We start from the raw sequence: 17,543 nt of genomic DNA, 5'->3' as shown, positions 1-17,543 counted from the left end.
AAAAAAATTTGACCGAGTAGAAGTTGTACCATCACGCTTCGCGATTGTTCCGCCATTTAGGGTCCTAGCTAAATTGGTTGATCAATACTTACGTTATAGAATTTCCAATGTAGCAAGAACCCTAAATGGCATAACAATCCTGTGTTGTGACTGTACTTACAAAACCTTTATTATCTCTATCGAGGCAACAGAAGAATAGGTCTCGGGAAAATTTTAGCAAATTAAATTATCATTGAAGAAAATTTGTCCCAGATCTAGAACAACTTGTATAATCCTTTACTGGACTACTAATAATTAAGTTCTAGCTATAAATTCAGAAGTTACTAAGTTATAACCAGGAATACTCGACAAGTTTGTCCGGGGACTTCAGGGAGTTTAGGGTGCCTAGAGAGTGCACAGAATTAGCCATTTGCCGAACTTGGCTTCTCAGGCAAGTTGTATTTCAATGCAGTTTGCATCTTTCATTGGCTTTGCTCTTGTTTCATCAAGATCCCTTTATTTAAGAGATCTTGAAACAGAACAGACTAAATCAACACTTTTTGCTAAAGTAGAAATTCTATAACGTAAGTATGACATTTTAAAATGATTGACACTTGCCTACATATCTACTTTTCTTACCAGATGTTAAACTTTCCGAAGTTGTAAATGTTGTAATAGAGTAACTTCTTGAAGAACCCCTTGATACTTACCTGAAAAAAAGAAATTAATGTACATGTTTAATTAATAGTAAAAGCAAAAGGCTTCCGGAAATAACACCAAGAGGAATATGATTTGTAGACAAAGAAGCACACAAACCATAAGATCATAGAATTATTCTCACGTATACTTATTGTGAAATCTAAAAACTTGCAGCAGCACAATGCTTATTAAAAACACGCTACCTACATTCATAAAGATTTCAATAAATATTCAAAATCAATCACATATAATTGCGATTTGTGTAAACTGTTCCAATTAGGGAATGCAATAACCGGCCAAACTTCATAACCGATTTCGGTTACGGTCATGCCCGAAAAATAACCGAATATCGGTTATAATCGGTTACGGTTATTTTCGACGAAAAATTTAACTACGAAGTAACTAAAAATATACAAAAATCTTTATTTTAATACCTACAGTATTAGGGAATGTGAGTAAGTCTTCGTTTTTTAATAAAATACAGTAAAAGTAAAATATGACCTTGGACGTGATACAATATTCAATAAAAATATTTCATAAATAAGGGAAGGAAATTTGGTATATTTTAGTTATTAAAGTCCAAGAATGACAAAAGTTAAAGTCACAGGCGTCACAGCTAAAAAAGACAGGATTTAGTAGTCATAAAAACATACAATTTAAATCATAAATAAATAACTGAAAATAACCGAAACCGGTTAATCGAGTTTCCAATATTCGGTTATGAAATTTTGTCAAAATATTCGGTTTTAACCGAATATTTCGGTTACGGTTATAACCGATTTGCATTCCCTAGTTCCAATACATTAATGTGGTACAATAATTTCAATATCTCAATTTTTCTCGATGTCGCAATCAGTGTATAAGTAGAACTAGAACGCATTAATGTCTGGCATATACCAAAGTCTAGAGAACCTAGCCAACTGTCTGCCAATAATCTGGGTATTAATTTCCCGGTCGTTGACCTCTGTTACGATCCGGTTCGAAGGACCATGGGGCGGTAAAAAAGGGGATGGCATCTGATCCCGTGATTTTATGGGATACTGGGTTGTTTCTTTTTATATTGATTGCTTGACACCACGTTTACTACTGCTTCGGTAATAAGCCCTTGCCGCGCAGAGGCCTATAAAAAGGTTTCGTATTCCATTATATTTTATAATTTTTTTTTAGACATCAAAATTGCATTTGTCTTGGCAAGTTTTGCGCGTAGGAGGGGTGTGGAGAAATTGAAAAAGGAACATGCCAAAATCCCTTGAACCCTCAACAGAGTAAACCTTCAAATATTTTAAAAGATAAACGAGCTGCACGCCCACGTACGTCTAAAGTTACAAACGGCCATAGGCTTCGGTGTCCGCTTACGAGCAGGCGGGCTTATTAATATTAATTTTCGTTTTCTTGTCATTTTTAGAAAACTTTATTAAACAACAAAATTAGCTGCCTTCGATTTCTTTATAACTTTTTTATTTGGCACGAAATCCTATCGAAAATAACGCCAGACACCAAGTATTTTTGTTCACGATTTCTGTTGCATTATTTTTAATGCAGTCTCGTTTCGCTCTCTCTCAATTACTTTCTTTTGAAAATCTTATCTCGATCCATTTTGTCACGTCGGCGCTAATTTAGCAAAAACTTCGGTTGACATTTAAACGTTTTTATATTTCAGTTTATTGTGTGGAGAAAGTTTTTTTGGAACGGCTAAATTGGACGTGATTCGAGATGTTACACAGGAAATTTTAACTTAAATGGCAACCAGCTTTAACACTCGATATTATCATACTTCTACTTCACTTTCTTGCCAACTGTAGGCATATAAAAATGAACCCAGCATATCGGAATGGCTCTATTAGATATCTGAAAAACTATCCTTTTATTGGGCGATCTGGAGCACCGAACCGCCTTTATAGCCACGCCAGAAATGACCCGAAGGCCGATTCTGTAGTAAACATTTGATACATTATTTTGATACGACCTTGTGTCATGTTAGGCATCTCACGACGTCATAAGTGCGAGCGAGATGCCTTGACTAGAGTCGGGCCGCGCCGGAGTGCATTGTCAATGTGCCTATACATTATGTATCGCAGAAGCGATGAAATCCGCGAGCAGCGTTCCGTACAAATGTAAAATAAGCGCAGACTCCGCCGGTTCGGTAGTTTACCGTAAGGTGACATTCGGATGTCAACTGCAGCTGCGTTGCTGTTGCGATATTACTGTGGCTGCGTATCTGTAAATGTTCTTGATAACATAAGAGATGCGGCAGTAATGTGGCGCCCAACGTCACTCATTTTATTATTGAAAATGAGTACCGGGTACCGGCAACATCACCGCCGCTGCAGTAATGGCGAATATCACCTTTAAGCCGACCACTGACTAACAGGCCGCCGGACGATATCGGCCTGTCAGTTAGAACAAAAATTTGACAGGTCCGAACAACTGACCGGCCGAAACTGTCCGGCGGACTGTTAGTCAGTGGTCGGCTTTATGAGCTAACTGCTGATGTGCACCTTATCGTATTTTGTCATCAAAAAGTCAGTCAGCGTGAGCGCAGCTACGGTGTACGGTCAAGGTCGTATCAAAGGCTTATCAAATTGTTACAGCTCGGATCGTATCGGATCGTTATCGGGTAACGATAGCACCATTTTTATTCAAATTTCCACAACATTAAGGGGTATTTCTGAGAACGGACTTGCTGTTACGGGCAGTAATTCTTCTATGTTCGTTTTGTTCCGATATTTGTGGACCGATTATTGCTACAATTACGGAAACGAGAAAAAATATGTACCTACGTTTGCTTTTTAAGTGTAATTTCAACTGAATATAAACGCGAATGGCGAATATTAAGCTGATATTTTGTCATAATATTAGGTAACATAAGGAAGTAAGAGAATATGCAGTGTGAGATGTTTGATAGCGCAATTTGCGCCCCGTCTGCCGTAATTTGTCTTGTCAAGACAGGAACTACTTTCCTTCAGACTCACTATCTAAGTTTCCATTTTTACCGAAACATGTCCGTGTTTAGTGTTGGTAGGAACTCGAGTATTTTTTGAGTTTAAATTTGAAAACTTCCAAGTTTTTTAAGCGCCTAGTCGAGTCTTTCATTAAGCTCAACTCAACAGGACTCGAGCCTCCGAATAAAGAGTGCGTCCGCAATTTTGTAGGGTTTACCTAAATAACAGGAAAAAAAAATAGGCGTCATTATATGATTTATATACAGTACCTAACCCACGAAAATTGTGAAGGAATTATAAATTTTGGGTAAACTTTTAGAGTACTCTGATTACTCTGAACTCAAGTCAAAGTCTCAAAAAAAGACTGGGGTTTCTAAGAAGTCGAAAAGAGCTCGAGTTTCGACTTAATTACAAGAGTCTGAATAACAGAGTTTCGTCTATTTTACACAGAAACAAAAACAAAACTATACTCTTCGAGAGCACATTTAAATGGAACCAGCGCCTCGAATTGAAATTGTTAGAAATAAAAGCCGAGCGCAATTTCCGAACGTACCTCCAATTCTTACTGGCCAGTATCTGTTCCAAAATCGAACCAATATATCGCATTCTGAATTCAAATCGGTGCGTTCCACGTGACGCGACGCGTTCAGATATTGGCAGCACGTTGCTCTCATTGTCGTATTCGTAAAATATTTCATCTCTATTGTGAGATAGTCCCCAGTATAATTTGACCTCAGGATTTCAAAACCAAAGAACTTAAGGTCTTGTTTATCTACCAAGGGATACAATCGGGAGAAGAATCAGCCAACACAAGGATAATATTCAAGATTAGCATCATTACTTTGCCACTTTCATGGATAGATACGGTTTTCGCATCGGTTTTTGAAGAATAAACTGTGCCTTTACGACTTGCTGTGGTGAAAAATATAATAATCGGAGATGACATTTTTGAACTAGTTCCAAGAGGCAATACGGCGCAAGCTCTGTAAATATCAGGACAGACGAAGCGCGACCGGCACAATCAGAGTGCTTGTATTCCCAGTCGATTGTGTCTCGATTCTTTATCGATGATTGACGATAATGAATTTAAGTGCCCGACGATAATAGAATTGGGTAGGTAAAGTTTTTTGAAGATAGGCAAATTATATTTTTTTCCGATAGTATTCATTATAGTGATCACGGAAATGCAGCTCTTTTATTTTTATTTAATTTTATTGATTAAATATAATTTTTTAAATGATCGATATGACGTTTGTGAGGTGAAATGGCAGATCCGATTAATTCCTTTGCGTGTAGTAAATGGGACGAGATAGAAAAAAAAAACGATGTCAACTGTCAGTGTCATTCTTGGAAAATAACATGAAAATAATTTTCTGTTACCTTGCGAATTGCTATTAATGTTATCATTGAGATTTTCGACGACCTCAGCACGACCCACGGACTTCTGATTCCCCACGACATCTGCGCGTATTTGGACAAAGATTGAATTTACTTTCGACAACTTGGCACTGCATATTGGACAACGTTTTCTTCCCCACCCCTACACGACGACCCCTGCGCTGACCCTTGGACTGAGTTTTGCAAGAAAAATAAGCGAGTTCATGCGAGATTGCGAGCAGATTCTACAAATTTGAAATTATTATCATAACAGTGATAAGCACAATGCCGTTGAATTAGAGGAGCAATGGCCGTACAGGAGTACGTATCCGTGAAATACATAGGTACATAAAACTTTTTTCACTAGTTTTTTGATTTTTATTATTAGATTGCCATGAGCTGTTAAGTTCGTAAACAAGAAATCGGTCTAATTTTTTCTAACAATTTCAGCCATCCGAGTTTAGTTTTGTGTGGTTATCCTCATTTTATGAATGTTGTTCTTATTTTCAGGTGGATGTAAACACTCATTGACGGTATTATACTGATGGCTAATTAGAACCATTGAGCCATCACATACTTCCGTGCAGTATTATTGGGCTAAGCCTCGAGCATCCTGTGAATGTGAAGGATATAATTATTTCCATAAAAAAGAGCAATCGAATCAGGACCAAGATATCCCGAGAAACTAAAGACATTTTATAAAAATGCAATAAAATGAAAATGGGAGACTCCTATTTTAACAATGTTACAAGATCATGACAATGTTATGGTCTATACTTATAAAAATTTTCAAATCAACATGTCTTTATCTTTGACTTGATAATGTACAAATGATTTGGGTTAAGTTTTATGAAATGCAACTTATGCTAAAAATCTATTTCAAATTATCGTGAACTCGATGTTGCTTAAGGCGTATCCAGATTAGTCAATTTTTCGCCAATCTGATTAAATTGCACGATCGAATCGGGACGTGCGGACGCAAACGCCAATTTGGCTCGCCGATAATGACCGATATTAACGATAAAATGAGGTGCGGACGCAAGAACACCAATTTGTGACGCTAGTATTTTCGTTATGGGGCATTTTTTTCAATTTAAAGGGCTCTAATATCACCATAAATCTAAAATCGGAGATTGACGCCAATTTCAATCCCGTCTGGATACCGCTTTAGCACCGCGAAAGGGCGCTGCGCGGTGCGCGCGGATTGACGCATGCGCGTACCGTATGCTTAGTATCTATGGTAATATGATTTTAAAAAATATGCAAATAAAAGGCGGCAAAGTTTATTCGTTGTGTAATACTCAATAAGTTACCGCTTGTTATTTTAATACTCGTAATAAACAAAATGAGTTCAAGTGACGAAACCGACATGGAATAGACGGCACACCGCCTCATTTGAAAGCAGAAGCAAATTTAATAATGAATAACTAGCTTCCTGCTAAGTCCAGGGACAAATACAACAGGACTTACGACATGCTCATGCTGTGGAAGGACAGCCAAAACGCAAGAAACACCTACTGTGAAAGTGGTTTTTAGCGTATTTATGTGACCAAGCGAAAACTAAAAAGCCATCTACATTTAATATAAACTAAGAATATGCGTTGTTTTTTTAATTGTATTCGCGTCACTTTACCTCTATTAAATACGCTTTACTAAATTGATTTTTTTTTATTACCTCACATAATTTGAGAATAGTGCTTACTATGTATACCTCAATGGAAGCAAAAATGTAGTATTTTTGCGAGTTGATACACTTGCTACTTGTGTTTAGTGGCAAATGTATTAGACTCGCAATCAACACTAAATCAATATGTAAACAGGCCCCAATGTGAAGAACACTTACCCAACAGACATACTTATCCATAATACTGTTGTAATGTTAATGCTTAAGGATATAATTTGTGGATTTATAAAATAAAACGAAACGAAATTTACTGGATTTATATTATATTATTTTGTAAGTTTTCTAAAGTACAGTCGCCATCAGATATATTGGTGCAGCTAGGGTGCTCATAAATATCTGAACAGGCCTCTATTATCAGGGCGTTAGAGTGCGTGTTCAGATATTGTGAATACCTTGCCGAGCCCATATATAACAGCCAATAACGACCTAGTTACAAGACTATTACAATCTTAATTATTATGTACCTATGTACAATACAACAATTACGTTTATATAGTCCTCACAAACGTATAAGTTACCATTTTGGCCAATATATCTTCAAAGCTTGGCACCGAATCGCTGTTATAGACTTTGGTGTGCTCAAATACGCTGAATTTGGAAAGTAATGTCTGTACTTCCTACAAGACGGTACGAAGCACTTTGAGTTCATCTCTGTAATATTCTATTTCCATTCGAACGTTTCCGGGATCGTCTCCATCTATTGTGTTGATACTGAGATCCAAAATGACTCGTGTAGCAGTCCAAGAGTCGTCGTGAAGGCGTTAAAGAAAATGTTCAAGAAGCAGTGCCAAGTAGTCAAAAGCAGTCGTTATCATTATCAAAATATCCGTGTTGATCGTGCTAGGGACGTTAAAAATACTTATTCAAGAAATCACACCGACATCCAATTACAAGAAAACACAAAGGTTTCGTTCGACCATTATTTTCCAATTATTTTCATGTTATTTTCCAAGAATGACACTGACAGTTGACATCTTTTTTTTTTCTATCTCGTCCCATTTACTTCGCGCAAAGGAATTAATTACTTGCATCTGCCATTTCACCTCACAAACGTCATATCGATCATTTAAAAAAATATATTTAATCAATAAAATTAAATAAAAATAAAAGAGCTGCATTTCCGTGATCGCTATAATAAATACTATCGGAAAAAAATATAATTTGCCTATCTTCAAAAAACTTTACCTACCCAATTGTTTTCGACCCAACGATTCTTTAAGGACTTTACGTAAAGTTCTATTTATAGCATTTCCTGGTACCTGAAAAGGGAAATTGCGAACAATATCTCGCGTAATTTACAGGAAATTCAATCCAAGCACGAGTGTTTTCGAAAACAAGACAATTAACGTGTCAAATGTGAACAACGCCATGGTAACGCAGCCACGATGAATAAATAACGAGGCGAGAACACGTGGTAACGCGTCAAGTGACGTGACGAGCTTTTATCAAGACTTTCTTTGTCAACGTCTTTTTGTGCAATATTTCACATTGGAAAATGTACTTTCTTGCTTAAACAACAAGGTTGAATTTAATGTTTATAAATTAAGTAAGATAGGAGCTATTGAGAATGATTTTTATTTAATGCGTCATGGGAAAATAATTAAAGTTCATTCGATTTTCACGCCCAATGCCCTTTTGTCTTTGTTATATTTTCCTTATTATGAGCTCCAGGAGGACTTTGTTTCGTTAAACAAGGTCCAAATAAAGAACGCTTTTTGTTTTCGATTATTTTTGTTCATGACTCATGAGCTTTTCGAGTTACATTAATTAATCTTTCCTGAAACTAGAAAAGCGATGTTTAAAATATAAGTTAATCAGAAGGAAAATTACATCAGATGATCGTTTACTTGCAATTATTGCTGTTGGCCTGTTTTCTTATCCCACTACTGCAAAGCTATAGGTACATCAATACTTTCACAATCGGAATGTAACCTTTAATAAAAAGTGATTTAGATGATAAAAAGTGATGGCGCCGACAGTTGTCAACGAGTACAAAAAAAACCTTTCGAGAACCTATTTAAGAGATCTTATCGTATTCAAGTTACGATAGGCTTCGCGCCGACAGCTAAATTATAGCTACAGAATACCATCCTTGTCACAGTTAACTGAACGTAAACCTTATTGTAACTACATAAAGTCTACCATTGGTTACTCGTGTCGTGTGTGGAGACGGAATGCAATAAACGCGGACATATCAAAGCGCGTGCGACTGACAATTGACGAGTGCAAATGGTCGGCGATTTTTATCTGCGCAGACGCATTGCGATTCGTGATGATTGCAATTGTTGTGTGCTTAAGGCGATTTAGAGACTTAAGGATTGTAGTGAAAGTGCAAAGACCTAAAGCTATTGAGTTTACGATCTTTAATGGTTGTAAATGTAGTTTGTTTGTTGAGGTAAGCCAAATTAATCAGAAATAAGAACAGGTTCACAAGATTCGATCTGGCTTAACAATCATTGGAATCTTATAACTAACCAGTTCTCAAAAAAAAAAAGAACTATCATATCGCTCGTCATACTTTCTTGAGCCGAGCTCCAAATGTTGCTATCTGAATTTCATATCACTTGACCATATTATATCTTTTAAGTCTGGTATTCTAGGAATTATGTTAAGAACTAGAATTATAATTATCCTCATTTAAATGACTAATTCTACAAAAAATCCCAGTTCTTAAGTTTCGTGTTCTCATGCAAACCTGCTGAGTCACACAGGACAAATGGACATAAAACGTAATTTGAATTCCGTCGCGTGAGTCAGATACTTTTTGTGAAGCATTGTAGAAACCTAACTTAAAAAGTAGTAAGTTACTATGAAATTTGTTTGGAGATAAAGCTTTTAAGCTAGAATGAAAAATAGGGGTCATTTTTTAAAGAATAGTCACGATTGGCGCCTAATGCCGTTATTTTCTAAGGCCATTCAAGACGATGTTTTTAATATCACTCTCATCTCATATAATCATTGCTCCCATCTATTGTAATAAACAATAATACAACCTGCCTTCTCGATGTCATCGTTTTATTTTTCATTATGTTTTTTAAGCATAGCTGACCTTTCATGCTTTTTTGAGCTATTTTCGGCTGAATGATGATCGCCGCTACGTATTGGATGCTGTTACAAGCAAAAGGTGTAGGTATGAGTTTAGACTAATTATATTCCATGGCTTGGCTTAAAAAAATAATAGTGAATAACCCAAACGCAGCTAGTATAAAAAAAATTTAAGCTTTTAAATTACTTTTGTCCCAACGGACGCCTACTATCAAATCAAACTTAACGGGATTGCGTTAGTTCCTAAAACCGAATTCAATCTCCATCATCTTCACGAGACTTCATCATCAGTTCGAATCCGAGTTAGGTATCTAAGTGCTGCATGTCACCGGTATGTCTTCCTTCATTTAGCGTCCAAAATTTTACCCATACATATAACTAACATACTAACAAACACGGCAATTTTAATGTTACGTTCCATGCCTAAAGGGGGCACTTATGCGCATAGAGCATAAGGACCCTTTAAATATGGAACGCCACAAATAAAGGCTTTTAAAATCAAGAGTAGCGTTCGTAAACGACATAGGTAGAAAATAAAATGAAGCGGTATATTTAATGAGCAACTCCTGAATTTCGCTCATACCATACGAGTACATACGCCATATGGTACGAATATTTGTAACCAAAAATGTCCTATGAACGTCCTCGATCTAACATACTTACTCCTCTTTAGTTCTGAGAATCCATTTGGTGATTCAGTTACCGTTATAATTGGACTGTATCATAAACTTCCTTAATTATATTTTGACTGTCGTTTAACCAAATGCGTATAATTTGTTGAATTAATTATTTCTAAAGGCTTTTCTGAAACCATTTTATTTAGAAGATGTTTAGTTATATAACTTATAAGACTTTTAGTCATCATCATCATTTTAGCCTTCAGTCATTTTAGAGCCCACTGCTAAGCTTAGGCCTCTCCACCACCGCTTATCCCGGTCCTGGGCTAGTCTCATCCAAAGGTGTCTCCTTCAAATAAATTAACTAACCAATAATGAAATTAGTACATGATTATTAATTAATTAACGCGCCATTGTTAATCCAAACCTTAATGAAAACATATCAAGTTCGGTAAAAGTTAACTCTGACAATAGACATCCCAACAACTAACCCAACCTCGTATACACTTGGAAACTAGACCTACATCCATGGGATTAAAGTTGAAAATCTATCGAGGGTTGGATATGACGTGTGTTGTGTGGGTAATGTGACAGACAGTTCCATTAGCGGGACGATTATATCACATGGAGTTAGTACTAAACTTAAAACTGGAAAGCGCTACAGCCAGACATCATAAATTTTATACCATCATTTGGTGCAGCCGAGTAGTGTTAACGGAATTGGTGTAGATAATTCCAACTGGAATGGTAAATTAGTGTTAATATTAACGTAATTAACGCTAATTAATCATTAGGGATCATTAATCATATACGATGTCTGGCTATAACAGAGTGACCTTACGACCTTAGTTATAATAAGAAACGAAAGATTCATGTGCTCTTTAAGTCCCGAGCAAGAGATAACTTCTTTATTAGAATCAAGAACGAGTGATTCTTATTTATAACCTTGAGCGTAGCGAGGAATCTAGAAGTCATGAATTTATGTACATTACATTAAAACTAACCTCATGTGGAACCGACAAGTCTACACCTGAGCAGCGAGAACATATGAGAAGTGTCTTTTCAAAAGGGAAAATAGAGAAATAAGCCCTTTTGAAAAGACTTCATATGACAGAATCCTAGTCTAGAAATGGGAGCCAAAATTTGCCTGCAATCTTTTAATCATTCGAATCGAATGATTAAAAGATTGCATGTCATAAAATGAAGTAAAATTCGGAGTACCTAGAGTTCAAAATCCAAGTTCCAGTGTTCAATTTAATTTTCTCTTTTCTTTCATCTATACCTAAAATCATGCCTTCCAATTAACTTTTTCTTATGCCGACTAAAAGCTGATTTGATGTATGATAAAACAGTTTCTATGGACCGAACCGAAGCAACCAATTTATACAACTTGTCCAGCTTCTGTTATTAATAGAAATGCCCTATTTAATTACACCAACGGGTCTACCGCGATATATATGATTTCATTGTTTTTACATTAAATTCCGACGTTTTAGCTGAGTTGCACCAGCTGTGGTCACGGCAAGACTGACGTCCGGTAAGTACCGGTAAAACTGGCCTTGAACCTGCCTGTAACCCAGTCACGCGGCCTTAAAGACCATCCTCCACTTGGCTGACGACTGTCGAAAGAGACCTCAAAGAAGCTCAAATCGACACCAATGCCGCCCGAAATTATAAATGCCCTATCCAGTTTTCCAAAATAATAATTCCATGTAATATCGCTGTGGCTAAACGAGCTTTGATTACGTCCACAATTAGGGAAAGGTTTGAGGCACGGGTTTAAACACAATTTCCACGGCTATTGCCTATTACCAACCTATTACGATTTACTTGTTTCCTCCTCATTTACTGTCAGTCGTCTGTTGGTCATCAATGTCATCGCCATAATCATTGGCTGTGCACAGAATTCATTTCATGGCCGACAAATAGGCATAATGTTAAATGGAGTTCCATCCACCATGTTTCGCAAATTAATTGAAACATGAAATTGGCACACCAACATGATGGGTGTGTAATGATCGCTATAACAATAAATGATATACTATACATATTTTCATTCGATATAACAACATATGATATAATTTTGAAAGATATATCAGTAAGGTAATGTAATCAACGATGTGTATACCAACAGGAGGAATAATTTTATATTGTATAATTAAGTATTATATTGTATAAAGATGCCCGCAATTTGCGAATTTTGATTTTCGCGGTTATAGCGGCCCTTGTTGGTGGGTTAAAAGTGGATATCTACATTACCTACATGTATCATGTAAAAATGACCTTTCAAGTTTTCTAATATAAGTAGATGGTCAAACAAATCTTGTCAGTCGAAAAAGGCGCGAAATTCAAATTTTCTACGAGACGATATCCCTTAGCGCCTACATTTATTTTCTGCCTTTTTCTACTGACAAGACCTTCTTGACCAACTAATATACATAATAAAATTTGAAGAAATACGTAGCTATGTATTTTTTTAAGTTTATACATAGCTGTCTCCAGTGCGACACCTATACGTACCTATAAAGTCAAAAGTAACCTACTTATAACGGATACGAGACATTCTCGGTATAACCCAGAACTGCAAACAACTAACTTTCCTCGATTTGCCTGTCAAATGGCTGCATATTCTAAAGTAACGCGTGATTTATGCGCATCGGCATCACTAGCACACCCGGATACGGCTTTAAGAGCAATGAGGTTCTACAACACTTGGATAATCATTTATCATTTGAGTTTATGTGATACAAACAAGCAGAGAAAAAACCGGACGGTTTGTTGTATGGGAGCCGCACTTAGCCGCAAATTTCATTTTGATTTTAGTATTTGTTGTTATAGCGACAACAGTTCTATCACGATTCATGAGATACAGCCTGGTGACAGACAGACGGACAGGCGGACAGTGGAGTCTTAGTAATAGGGTCCCGTTTTTACCCTTTGGGTACGGAACCCTAACAAAAATTGCCTCTCCTGTTCCCGAAAGTGCATTTAGTTTTTTGGAGCTTGGAAACATCATCATCATAAATCATAACTTTTCTTTTACAATTGCATAATTAAATAAAAAGTTATTGAGATAGCAATAATACGATCATCAATGTCACTTTGATCAAGTACAGCTATTTGGGTGGTAAGTGCACTCATAATTGACCATCAACGGACCTTATATCTTAGCAATAAAGTTTACAAATAGTTAACAGTATGGACGGCACAGTAAACGTTATACGATAGTGATAGTAACGTGGGCGCAAGGTGGGCGGTTATTGATTGGTGCAGTTACCCTAATGGCCGGGCAGAGTTGTAGTACTGTTACTAGATGCCATGGATAGTTACACGCCGTCTGTATAACAAGCAAATTACAATTATTTCATCTTTGTTTTTGCTATAGGTAAGGGCATTTTCACTTAAGCGCCACTTGCACCATTCCACTAACCCGGGGTTAACCGGTTAAACCTGGAGTTACCATGATTACCAGTACAATTATACAATGGATTCATGATTTAACCGGTTAACCCCGGGTTATTGGGATGGTGCAAGTGGCCCTAAGTGTACCATCGCCCACACTGTTAACTGTACATCGGTGCACCTTATGTCTTTTGTAATAATTAAGGTCTACCGATGTACAGTGTTACTGTTTGTACCATTTACTTATTTTTCGAAAATCCATTAACTTTTAGGTTATTTTAGGTTACTCAGAATCACGAAAAGAAGAAAAAAAATTGTCCCCAAAAAAATGACATTTTTGGGACACATTTTCATATAGGTACATTTTGTATGGACCGTCACAAAACTGATACCCAAAATTAGTATGAAAAACAGGGGACACTTTTCTTGTTTGTCTCATTTCATCCAATAGTATACTCGTGATTCTGAGTCTCAATAAACCAAAAGTACATGATGTTTCTAAGAAAAGTAAATGGTACCGTTTTTTCTGAAAATCCCCATAAATAACCTTTCTTGCCTAATCTTCTAAGACGACTCTGCACTTCACCGACTGAGAGAGAAAAGTGCCACTAGAAACATACATAGAAATACAAAGACACGACTAAACTATCACCACAGTTTAGTTTAACCATCCATGGCATCCAACTATGCCGCAAATAACTCAATACCCGGGTATTAGGGTAAACGCACCGTTCGCCGGCCCCCGGCATAAATAAACGCCCACTTGTTCGTGCTATCGTAGTTGAGAAATTGGTAAAGTTACGGCTATGAGGCTTTGCTAGCACGATGCAAATTGATCTGGTTTAATACCTTTTGTCTTTTTCTTATTTTATTTATTTATTTCCAAAAAAGACGGATGTTATTGGCCCAAACTAAAGGCTGACAGGCAAAGGGGCCCACAGATTACCAGTTCACCGGACGATATCAGCCTGTCAGTTGTTCGGAGCTGTCAAATTTTGCGTTTAACTGACAGGCCGATATCGTCCGGCGGACTGGTAATCAGTGGGCCCGTTAATAACGTTCGGAGAATCCTAACGATCCTAAATGAGAATAAATATTTGCATGTATGATTTCTTTGATTGTAATATAAGTGATAATTATAATCATCATCATCATCTCAGCCATAAGACGTCCACTGCTGAACATAGGCCTCCCCCTTTGGGGGGGTGAATGCCATAATCGCCACGCTTGGCAGGCGGGTTGGCGATCGCAATCGAGTACACCGAATTTGAGGGACGCTGCCTGTCCACCGGTGGTCTTGGACGTGGTTTAATGACATACCCGGGTCCAGGACGTAGTTTAAGGACATACCCCCGGGTATGATAAATACCTATATTAAATATCATTCTATGAAGGAAAAGAAGGCACCAACTTACCGAAGCCTGTCCTTTGCCGCTCGTCATACATCGATAGTTGTGCCCGCGTGGCACTATCACTATCATTGTCAGGAAGATCAGACGGGAAAAGCTATACATTCAATACACTATTTGCGCAGTGTCATGGGCGCATTAATCAACATTGTACACTATCTAGCCCAGTTTAATGCCCGTCACATAGAAGCCCCAAAGCACGAAAAACATGGGTCGTACTCACCGTAACAATAGCAGGAAATCCGCGTGTCACGCCGTAACAACGCTGTAACAAGAAACGCATACGTTACACATGTATCTATATGGCATCGTGCAATATGGGGAAATTAACTTCTCTTTTGTACGATAAAGTGTTTACATAGATGCATAGAAGTGCGTGTACTCCGATGGGCTCGACTTCATTTTCATAAGCATCTAGTAATTGCAATATCTACTAAACTATGTGTAAAGTTGTAGGCAATGGCGGATTTGTCCTAAGGCACAGTAGGCCCGGGCCTAGGGCGGCAACATATTTAGGGCCGGCAAATTGTAACAAAAAATTCGCTGATGGTAACAAGAAATAACTCAAAATGTAGTCAATATTATTGGTGCCTTGAAAGGGGCGGCTACAGGGCCTAGGGCCTAGGGCGGCAAAGACTGCAAATCCGCCACTGGTTGTAGGGTATGAATTATCTCAGATGATTTGTTCAGGCTCAGGCCCTAATATGTTAAACAAAATTGTTTCCTTTATGCAGTGGTTACACTGCTTACTGCTGATAGCCCCGACATAAGTAAAAGGAACAAGCCCGTTGAAAAAGCAAATTTACCATTCTATTTATATGGTTCAAATTCATGAAACAGACTATTCGGAGATAACACGTTTTGTTATTTCCAAAGAAAAGACCAACCCTGATTGTTCTCTGAATGAGCTGTCACGTAAATTTGAACCTTAATACCATCACGATAGTTACTTTTTAAACGACATGGTTGCTTTGGCACGTGCTGAAGACCACTCTTAAATGAAACTCTTTGTTTAACAGATTATGGCCCATGCCCGAAAAAATCATCTGAGATAATTCATACTATAAACCTACATTAAAAGTGCAATCCTGCATGTAATGCTGCATCTTTAATGAACTTATCGATCGGATAATGATTACGTGGTCGCGGCTGCAGGTTGACCAACGTACTCCATTGTAGAAATTTTCACGTCACTTGAGTTTAGATACCTACATGAAAAATATTCATCTTATATAGTAATTACTTTTCATGTCAAGCTCGTGGTTTTTACCATATTAATAAAAATCGAAGAGTGCTGAATTTAATTTTTTATACTTAAAAGCAATATAATTGTAATATGTTTACTTTGTATGCAAGTGCCATTATTTTACTGTCTGGTATACTTCGACAAACATCGCATAAAGAGTGAAGACGACTTACAGTCTATAAAGACATTTATTTCTGTCTATCAGAGTACTATGACCCCTGACACACTTCACGTAGGTGTAGAACAATTAAATCGGAGATAATAGCTGTTTTGTACTGTTGACATAATACCAGCCTATTGGAAAAGCAGCGGTAAGTGTATACACAACATTAAGGCGTTTAATGCATTTAGGTTCTAGATTAATTTAATACAATGAATGGATGTACTTATTGGTAGGTATGTAACTATGTAGGTAACGTATCTAACTCTGTTTATAGAATGAGAAGTATATTAAGGCCCAGTTACGTCAGTAAAGTTGGAATACGAAACCACTGACACGACAAAAACAGCTTATTAAGTTCAGTTATTTAAAAGGTACTTTTTCATAAAAATGTTTTTATATACCTACTAAAAAATCTATTTCTAAAATATTTTTCGAGACGGCGACGCGGCGCGCGTTAGGAAAATTGTAAATATTTATCTACAAATGGTCGCTTGCACTGGTCGACGATCCCGGCCTTAAGGCCAGGCCACACCGGCTGCGTGTGCGTAGACGTGCACGTGTGCGTGCGCTAAAATGTTGGAGCCGTGCACGCACATGTCACGCAAGCGGTGTGGCGTCTCTCATGCAGAACTGTATATTACAACGCGCACGGTGTGCACAGGGTTTAATAGGGAATTCTGGTGACTTACGACCATCCGCATATGGAAAGCAAGGCCATTGTCCCGAACAATAATCTACCAACCATTGTCCTCCCGATATAGACATCATGGTTTCCTTACATTTTGCAACTGTATTTGGCATAGCACTCTATTCAAACAGAATGTGAACTATTTGTTGTAATATAGACACTAGAATATAATAACTATTATAAGCAACTGTTACTTTTTCATCGTAAAACTATACGAGTAGAAACGATTTATAATAAAATTATCGCTAATTGCCGCGAATACAGAATTGTCTATGTAACAATTCTGTACTTA

General features: G+C 37.3%; 2 protein-coding genes across 2 annotated transcripts in view; both read right to left on the bottom strand.

Moving 5' to 3' along the window:
- LOC134667570 (protein tweety) overlaps positions 1-17,543 on the bottom strand; it is a 122,124-nt gene that overhangs the window by 57,103 nt on the left and 47,478 nt on the right. The window contains exon 2 of the mRNA XM_063525004.1: positions 15,378-15,419. The gene's annotated coding sequence lies outside the window, so the exon portion shown is untranslated. The remainder of the gene's footprint in view (positions 1-15,377; positions 15,420-17,543) is intronic.
- LOC134667561 (short-chain specific acyl-CoA dehydrogenase, mitochondrial-like) overlaps positions 2,816-17,543 on the bottom strand; it is a 185,925-nt gene continuing 171,197 nt past the window's right edge. Inside the window, exon 10 of the mRNA XM_063524991.1 lies at positions 2,816-2,825. The gene's annotated coding sequence lies outside the window, so the exon portion shown is untranslated. The remainder of the gene's footprint in view (positions 2,826-17,543) is intronic.

The sequence above is a fragment of the Cydia fagiglandana genome, chromosome 9, assembly GCF_963556715.1.
Source record: "Cydia fagiglandana chromosome 9, ilCydFagi1.1, whole genome shotgun sequence".
Classification (NCBI taxonomy): Eukaryota; Metazoa; Arthropoda; class Insecta; order Lepidoptera; family Tortricidae; genus Cydia; species Cydia fagiglandana.
This window is presented reverse-complemented; position numbering and strand designations above follow the sequence as displayed.